We start from the raw sequence: 9,432 nt of genomic DNA, 5'->3' as shown, positions 1-9,432 counted from the left end.
CACACACACACACACACACACACACACACACACACGCACACACACACGCACGCACACACACACACACACACACACACACACACACACACAAACACGCATGTGCTGTCAGGAGCAGCCTTGTGGAATGTGATTAAATCCACGCTGCATCTGACACAGCGTGAATCAGCTGGATTCAAACCCCCTGAGTGTTCATATATCTGGAAGCTGTGTGTCCTCATGGAGTGTGATTAAATCCACGCTGCAGCTCCGTCTAGCCTGTCAGTTTAAGGGCTTGCTCTTAGCGCTGCTCGACCCCGCGCCCTGTCTGCACCGCGTCTTGTGCAACTCTATGTTTGCGGGCTGGGCTGTGGCTGTATGGGAGCAACACTGGAGCCACTGGGAGAGGCTTACTGGGAAGATGAGTACTGGGAGAGCTGCTTACCGGGAGAGGCTTACTGGGAAGATGAGTACTGAGTGTTTCTCTGTCTTACAATCCCAGTACTTGTTTTCTCCTTGCTAGTTATGGACACACTTCAAATATATATATAGTGTAGCGATCTGTGTATTGTTCGTGTTGTGTATTCGCTCTTGTCTCCCCTGTCTGGGTGCTGTTATTACCGCTGTATTGTGTTCCTCCCCTCGTCTGTATTCCCTGTAGCTGCGGGTTCGCTCTGTCTCTGTGGCTGTGCGAGCTGTCCTGCACGCAGGGTGCGCCCCGGTCCCTGTCATTGGCTGTTGGTTGTGTGCGCCCATTGGTCCTGGTGTGCGGCTGGGGACCAATGGGATAGCTGTTCGCGCTGACACTCGATTAGCATAAAGGGGCGGGGCTATGTTATAAAGCGGGGCGTTGCACGCTCATTGTGGGCGGTCCAGGGCAAGTGACGTGGGCTCGGAAAGAGATCGTAAATAAGAGCGTTCTGTTCTGTCTACTTCATGAAACGCTTTGCTGGTGTTTGAAGTGGGATAACTACAAGTAATCCAGCGTTGCGCAGGAGCAGGTAGAAGACGGAGATGGACCAGTGGCTGCGGTACGACCCGAGCCGTCACGTAACCGGTGGGATGACGGACTGGAGGATCTCCTTGGAAGAACAAGGCTGGTGCTTTTTCTGCGGGGAGATCGGGCACCAAGTGGCGTGTTGCAGGAGGAAGGGAACCTACTGCCTGCCCGAGAACGAAAGCAGAGGAGCGGTGGCCGTTCGAGGAGGCTAACGAGGGAGCCTGGATCATCTCCAGTGTATGAGACGGGAGACCTGCCGCCGCCGCCCGAGAGAGCGCCACCGCCGCTGCCGCCTGAGAAAGCACCACTGCTACCTGCCTTGTTAAGAGAGCCACCGCTAGGAGCGCCAGTCCTTTTAAGGGCTCCTTACAAGGGGTGCGCCCAAGGGACAGGAGCAGAGAGCCGCTGCCTGAGGGAGAATCCTTGCTGCCTGAGAGGGAGCCTCTGATACTGGGGTGCCGCGAGTCACTCAGACCAGCGGAGGAAAGCAGATTGCCTTCCGCACAGCACGCCGTCTGTATCCCCTGTAGCTGCGGGTTCGCTCTGTCTCTGTGGCTGTGCGAGCTGTCCTGCACGCAGGGTGCGCCCTGGTCCCTGTCATTGGTTGTTAGTTGTGTGCGCCCATTGGTCCTGGTGTGCGGCTGGGGACCAATGGGATAGCTGTTAAATGGGCGGGGCTAGGTTATAAAACGGGGCGCTGCACGCTCATTGTGGGGGATGGAGTAAGTGGCTAGAGCAGTGGGCTGTGTACGGTGCTGAAAGAGATCCTAAATAAAGCTTTGAACCTGAAAGCAGCGTGTTGTCTCCTTCTATTCTGTCTACTGCGTGAAACGCTACAATATATTTATATACACACACAGAGCATTGCGCACATTCATTAGAACACCCCATAGCTTCTACAGTCTGGATTTGTTTTGCGATGAAATCAAACCTCCAGAACTGAAAATCTCGGAAAATGATCAATACAGGCAAATTAGTGCTTGTCTAATTTAACTTCAGTAAGCCAGACATGCAATTCATTTAAAAGAGTAAGAAACACAGCCACACACGGCGCTTCAGAAGCTGTTTAAGATGCCTAATGATGTTTGTATATCAGTGATATGAATGAACAGTCATGACATGACATCGCTGAATGGACACTCCATTCCTCGCTAGCTTCTCCTTCATTCGGTGCAGCACGGAGCACGCTCAGAGAAGGTGCATCACGGTACGTGGGTGAGTACATGCTCTTGGGGAATGCGTTGCTCTGGTAAACCGGCCAGGCTGTGTATGGTGTAGTTTCACGCAGCACCGCGCTGGAAAGCATGGGACTCGAATGTTTAGTTTTAAAGAACATGAGCGCCATCTGCTGGCCCTGTCTGAGAACTGCAGCACCAGCAGCACAGCGTCACCTCAACTTCGTTTCCATAGAAACTCGAGACTTTCTCAGGGTCAGAAACACAGAGACAGTTTTGCAGTAACACGGACCCAAATGCTAGTAAACTCACGTTGAAAACGATTGCTTGGGCGACCATTCACTAATTTAATGACTGAAGCAAAACATTGTGGGTTGTGGGTTCAATCACCGGAGGGGGACACTGCTGCTGTACCCTTGAGCAAGGTACTTTACCTAGATTGCTCCAGTAAAAACCCAACTGTATAAATGGGTAATTGTATGTAAAAATAATGTGATTTCTTGTAACAATTGTAAGTCGCCCTGGATAAGGGCGTCTGCTAAGAAACAAATAATAATAATAATAATAATAATAATAATAATAATAATAATGTAGGCTGAGCATGAAGTGTGACTGTATCGTGTTGTATTGGAGGAGGGTGATGTAATGAACACATTCTACAATGAAACGATACACCCAGGTGACGTCTGACTGGAGTGGAGAGGCAGATGAACCCCAGTCTGATACTGGGAACGAGATGGAGTGTAGAGGCAGATGAACCCCAGTCTGATACTGGGAACGAGATGGAGTGGAGAGACAGATGAACCCCAGTCTGATACTGGGAACGAGATGGAGTGGAGAGACAGATGAACCCCAGTCTGATACTGGGAACGAGATGGAGTGGAGAGACAGATGAACCGGCCCCAGTCTGATACTGGGAACGAGATGGAGTGGAGAGACAGATGAACCGGCCCCAGTCTGATACTGGGAACGAGATGGAGTGGAGAGACAGATGAACCCCAGTCTGATACTGGGAACGAGATGGAGTGGAGAGACAGATGAACCGGCCCCAGTCTGATACTGGGAACGAGATGGAGTGTAGAGGCAGATGAACCCCAGTCTGATACTGGGAACGAGATGGAGTGGAGAGACAGATGAACCGGCCCCAGTCTGATACTGGGAACGAGATGGAGTGTAGAGGCAGATGAACCCCAGTCTGATACTGGGAACGAGATGGAGTGGAGAGACAGATGAACCCCAGTCTGATACTGGGAACGAGATGGAGTGGAGAGGCAGATGAACCCCAGTCTGATACTGGGAACGAGATGGAGTGGAGAGACAGATGAACCCCAGTCTGATACTGGGAACGAGATGGAGTGTAGAGGCAGATGAACCGGCCCCAGTTTGATACTGGGAACGAGATGGAGTGGAGAGACAGATGAACCGGCCCCAGTCTGATACTGGGAACGAGATGGAGTGTAGAGACAGATGAACCCCAGTCTGATACTGGGAACGAGATGGAGTGGAGAGACAGATGAACCCCAGTCTGATACTGGGAACGAGATGGAGTGTAGAGGCAGATGAACCCCAGTCTGATACTGGGAACGAGATGGAGTGGAGAGACAGATGAACCCCAGTCTGATACTGGGAACGAGATGGAGTGGAGAGGCAGATGAACCCCAGTCTGATACTGGGAACGAGATGGAGTGGAGAGACAGATGAACCGGCCCCAGTCTGATACTGGGAATGAGATGGAGTGGAGAGACAGATGAACCCCAGTCTGATACTGGGAACGAGATGGAGTGTAGAGACAGATGAACCCCAGTCTGATACTGGGAACGAGATGGAGTGGAGAGACAGATGAACCCCAGTCTGATACTGGGAACGAGATGGAGTGGAGAGACAGATGAACCCCAGTCTGATACTGGGAACGAGATGGAGTGGAGAGACAGATGAACCGGCCCCAGTCTGATACTGGGAATGAGATGGAGTGGAGAGACAGATGAACCCCAGTCTGATACTGGGAACGAGATGGAGTGTAGAGACAGATGAACCCCAGTCTGATACTGGGAACGAGATGGAGTGTAGAGGCAGATGAACCCCAGTCTGATACTGGGAACGAGATGGAGTGTAGAGGCAGATGAACCGGCCCCAGTCTGATACTGGGAACGAGATGGAGTGGAGAGACAGATGAACCCCAGTCTGATACTGGGAACGAGATGGAGTGTAGAGACAGATGAACCCCAGTCTGATACTGGGAACGAGATGGAGTGGAGAGGCAGATGAACCGGCCCCAGTCTGATACTGGGAATGAGATGGAGTGTAGAGGCAGATGAACCCCAGTTTGATACTGGGAACGAGATGGAGTGTAGAGGCAGATGAACCCCAGTCTGATACTGGGAACGAGATGGAGTGTAGAGGCAGATGAACCCCAGTCTGATACTGGGAACGAGATGGAGTGGAGAGACAGATGAACCGGCCCCAGTCTGATACTGGGAACGAGATGGAGTGTAGAGGCAGATGAACCCCAGTTTGATACTGGGAACGAGATGGAGTGGAGAGACAGATGAACCCCAGTCTGATACTGGGAATGAGATGGAGTGTAGAGGCAGATGAACCCCAGTCTGATACTGGGAACGAGATGGAGTGGAGAGACAGATGAACCGGCCCCAGTCTGATACTGGGAACGAGATGGAGTGGAGAGACAGATGAACCGGCCCCAGTCTGATACTGGGAACGAGATGGAGTGTAGAGGCAGATGAACCCCAGTCTGATACTGGGAATGAGATGGAGTGGAGAGACAGATGAACCCCAGTCTGATACTGGGAACGAGATGGAGTGTAGAGACAGATGAACCGGCCCCAGTCTGATACTGGGAACGAGATGGAGTGTAGAGACAGATGAACCCCAGTCTGATACTGGGAACGAGATGGAGTGTAGAGGCAGATGAACCCCAGTCTGATACTGGGAACGAGATGGAGTGTAGAGACAGATGAACCCCAGTCTGATACTGGGAACGAGATGGAGTGTAGAGGCAGATGAACCCCAGTCTGATACTGGGAACGAGATGGAGTGGAGAGACAGATGAACCCCAGTCTGATACTGGGAATGAGATGGAGTGGAGAGACAGATGAACCCCAGTCTGATACTGGGAACGAGATGGAGTGGAGAGACAGATGAACCCCAGTCTGATACTGGGAACGAGATGGAGTGGAGAGACAGATGAACCCCAGTCTGATACTGGGAACGAGATGGAGTGGAGAGACAGATGAACCCCAGTCTGATACTGGGAATGAGATGGAGTGTAGAGGCAGATGAACCCCAGTCTGATACTGGGAACGAGATGGAGTGGAGAGGCAGATGAACCCCAGTCTGATACTGGGAATGAGATGGAGTGGAGAGACAGATGAACCCCAGTCTGATACTGGGAACGAGATGGAGTGGAGAGACAGATGAACCCCAGTCTGATACTGGGAATGAGATGGAGTGGAGAGACAGATGAACCCCAGTCTGATACTGGGAACGAGATGGAGTGGAGAGACAGATGAACCCCAGTCTGATACTGGGAACGAGATGGAGTGGAGAGACAGATGAACCCCAGTCTGATACTGGGAACGAGATGGAGTGGAGAGACAGATGAACCCCAGTCTGATACTGGGAATGAGATGGAGTGTAGAGGCAGATGAACCCCAGTCTGATACTGGGAACGAGATGGAGTGGAGAGGCAGATGAACCGGCCCCAGTCTGATACTGGGAACGAGATGGAGTGGAGAGGCAGATGAACCGGCCCCAGTCTGATACTGGGAATGAGATGGAGTGTAGAGACAGATGAACCGGCCCCAGTCTGATACTGGGAATGAGATGGAGTGTAGAGACAGATGAACCGGCCCCAGTCTGATACTGGGAACGAGATGGAGTGGAGAGACAGATGAACCCCAGTCTGATACTGGGAATGAGATGGAGTGTAGAGGCAGATGAACCCCAGTTTGATACTGGGAACGAGATGGAGTGGAGAGACAGATGAACCGGCCCCAGTCTGATACTGGGAACGAGATGGAGTGTAGAGGCAGATGAACCCCAGTCTGATACTGGGAACGAGATGGAGTGGAGAGACAGATGAACCCCAGTCTGATACTGGGAATGAGATGGAGTGTAGAGGCAGATGAACCCCAGTTTGATACTGGGAACGAGATGGAGTGGAGAGACAGATGAACCGGCCCCAGTCTGATACTGGGAACGAGATGGAGTGTAGAGGCAGATGAACCCCAGTCTGATACTGGGAACGAGATGGAGTGGAGAGACAGATGAACCCCAGTCTGATACTGGGAACGAGATGGAGTGGAGAGACAGATGAACCCCAGTCTGATACTGGGAACGAGATGGAGTGGAGAGACAGATGAACCGGCCCCAGTCTGATACTGGGAACGAGATGGAGTGGAGAGACAGATGAACCGGCCCCAGTCTGATACTGGGAACGAGATGGAGTGGAGAGACAGATGAACCGGCCCCAGTCTGATACTGGGAACGAGATGGAGTGGAGAGACAGATGAACCGGCCCCAGTCTGATACTGGGAACGAGATGGAGTGTAGAGGCAGATGAACCCCAGTCTGATACTGGGAACGAGATGGAGTGTAGAGGCAGATGAACCCCAGTTTGATACTGGGAACGAGATGGAGTGGAGAGACAGATGAACCGGCCCCAGTCTGATACTGGGAACGAGATGGAGTGGAGAGACAGATGAACCCCAGTCTGATACTGGGAACGAGATGGAGTGGAGAGACAGATGAACCCCAGTCTGATACTGGGAACGAGATGGAGTGTAGAGGCAGATGAACCCCAGTTTGATACTGGGAACGAGATGGAGTGTAGAGGCAGATGAACCGGCCCCAGTCTGACACTCTAAAAGGTTAAATTCCTGGATAAACAACCAAACACTGAACTCTCGAACCCGATCTCCCCCTCCCCTCTCCTCCCTCAGTAAAGACTGGGTGAATAACACTCCTTTAAACAAAATGTTTATTTCAGAACAACTCATTCAAAGAGAATCGAAGAGAAATAAGCAAGAATTGTTTTTTTTATTGTCCAAAAAGTGTAAAGAATATAATTGAACTCCAACACATTTCTTTTTGTCATCAACAGCACAAAGTGAATCAGCATTTTCATCAATAACAAGAATAATTATAATAAGAACGGTAATAACATCAGATTTCAATAACTGTTTTCTTTCATCCACCAAAACAAAATAACTTTTATTAAAGATTTGAATTTTTTTTATATATTTTGTTTAGTTTTTTTAAAAATGAAGTAGGAGCGTTCTCTGTCAGAGTGGCTGCGTGGTGGCGCCCTCTAGAGGGAGTGTCGGGGGCAGCGCTTCAGCCCAACCAGGTCCATTAACCCTTTCAGTGCTGACGGGACCCAATGCGTTGACAGTTCTTACAGAACCCACGGGGACTCTGAATCCCATTTAGCACAAACTACTGTATGTAAAAAATATGAACTGTGTCCTGTTCTCATGTATGCTCAATAAATCCTTTCTGCATTATATAAAACTTCACGTCGCATTCTTCAGCTTGACAGCAGTGATTCAGGGCTGAAAGGGTTTACATTTGGATGAATTTTTAAAAGACGACAGCACTCATGGACCTGGCTGGGGTAAGCCAGAGAGGAATGAACTCCTGGAGTGAAAGCCCGGAGCTGGACTCGACTGGACTGGAGTGTGAGAGACTGGGAGCAGGGATACAGGGAGACTCCGACCCTGCAGGACAGCTCCAGTCCAGGTTTAAGAGTGGCACTGCAAAGAGCAGGTGTGAGCCGGGCCAGGCTTTACATTCATTCTGTGATATTAATAAGAACAAGCAGTGCGAGCCAATCACCAGGCAGAGCCCCAAGCACCCAGTCCTGAGCTTAAACAGGATCCGCCCCTCCTCGCACACTAGTGATTGGATCTGCTGCTGGAACAAAACCCGTCCCACCCTGCCCAGCACTGCGCTCGCCCTAACCCGCCCCACCCTGCCCAGCACTGCGCTCGCCCTAACCCGCCCCACCCTGCCCAGCACTGCACTCGCCCTAACCCGCCCCACCCTGCCCAGCACTGCACTCGCCCTAACCCGCCCCACCCTGCCCAGCACTGCGCTCACAGGCTGGGAGAGGGGGTTACAGAAGGGTGGGGAGGGGTCGCTGTGGAGTGTGAGTGGTGGAAGGCAAGCAGAAAAATCCCCCCTTTAATAATTCATTACATTTTCAACTTTATTTTCTATATTTTATTGTGGCTTGCTCCTGTAACTGCATTCTACTGAATTAAAACATATATATATCCTTAAAATAAAAGTTTATTTTCTGCCCCCCCCACGTTAAAGGGGATGCCAGCCCCACTCTGACCCGAGGGAAGCTCACAGAAACGCTTCACTCAAATTCAAGAATAGAACTCTACATGCCCAAAGTCTGTCAAGGGTTACCAGGAAGCTGCAAACCCCCCTGTACCCCTTCATCACCCCTGTAACCCCACACAGACTGTACCCCTTCACTCCCCCTGTACCCCCACACAGACTGTACCCCTTCACTCCCCCTGTAACCCCATACAGACTGTACCCCTTCACTCCCCCTGTCGGGTCTCAGTCTCCGTTTCTAGTCTGGTAAGATGTCTCTCTGTTCCTCTCTCTAGTCTGGTAAGATGTCTCTGTTCCTCTCTCTAGTCTGGTAAGATGTCTCTGTTCCTCTCTCTAGTCTGGTAAGATGTCTCTGTCCCTCTCTCTAGTCTGGTAAGATGTCTCTCTGTTCCTCTCTCTAGTCTGGTAAGATGTCTCTCTGTTCCTCTCTGTAGTCTGGTAAGATGTCTCTCTGTTCCTCTCTAGTTTGGTAAGATGTCTTGCTGTCTCTATAGGTCAGAATTTCTCTGGTTTGGTAAGATGTATCAGTCTCTATAGTTGGACAGGGTCTCTTGGTCAGGGTATAATGTCTCTTTCTATAGTTTGGCAATATGTCCCTGTGGTTGGGGTCTATAGTTTGGTAAGATGTCTCTGTCTCTCTAAAGTCGGACAGGGTCTCTGTCTCTGTCTGGGTCAGTGTGGGGTCTCTGTTTTTGTCTCTAGTTTGGTAAGATGACTGTGGTTAGGGTCTCTAGTTTGGTAAGATGTCTCTCGTCTCTGTGGGTAGTGAAGGCACAGGCAGCAGCAGCAGCAGCGGTGGTGGTGGTGGTGGTGGTGATGTGGACTCAGGGCTCTAGTCCCGCAGGTCCATGCTGGATCCAAACAGCGCCACCAGCTGCTCCTCATAGTGCGAGATGTTCCTCTTCATGATCTCCT

The sequence above is a fragment of the Acipenser ruthenus genome, chromosome 16 (genome assembly GCF_902713425.1).
Source record: "Acipenser ruthenus chromosome 16, fAciRut3.2 maternal haplotype, whole genome shotgun sequence".
NCBI classification, from domain to species: domain Eukaryota; kingdom Metazoa; phylum Chordata; class Actinopteri; order Acipenseriformes; family Acipenseridae; genus Acipenser; species Acipenser ruthenus.
This window is presented reverse-complemented; position numbering follows the sequence as displayed.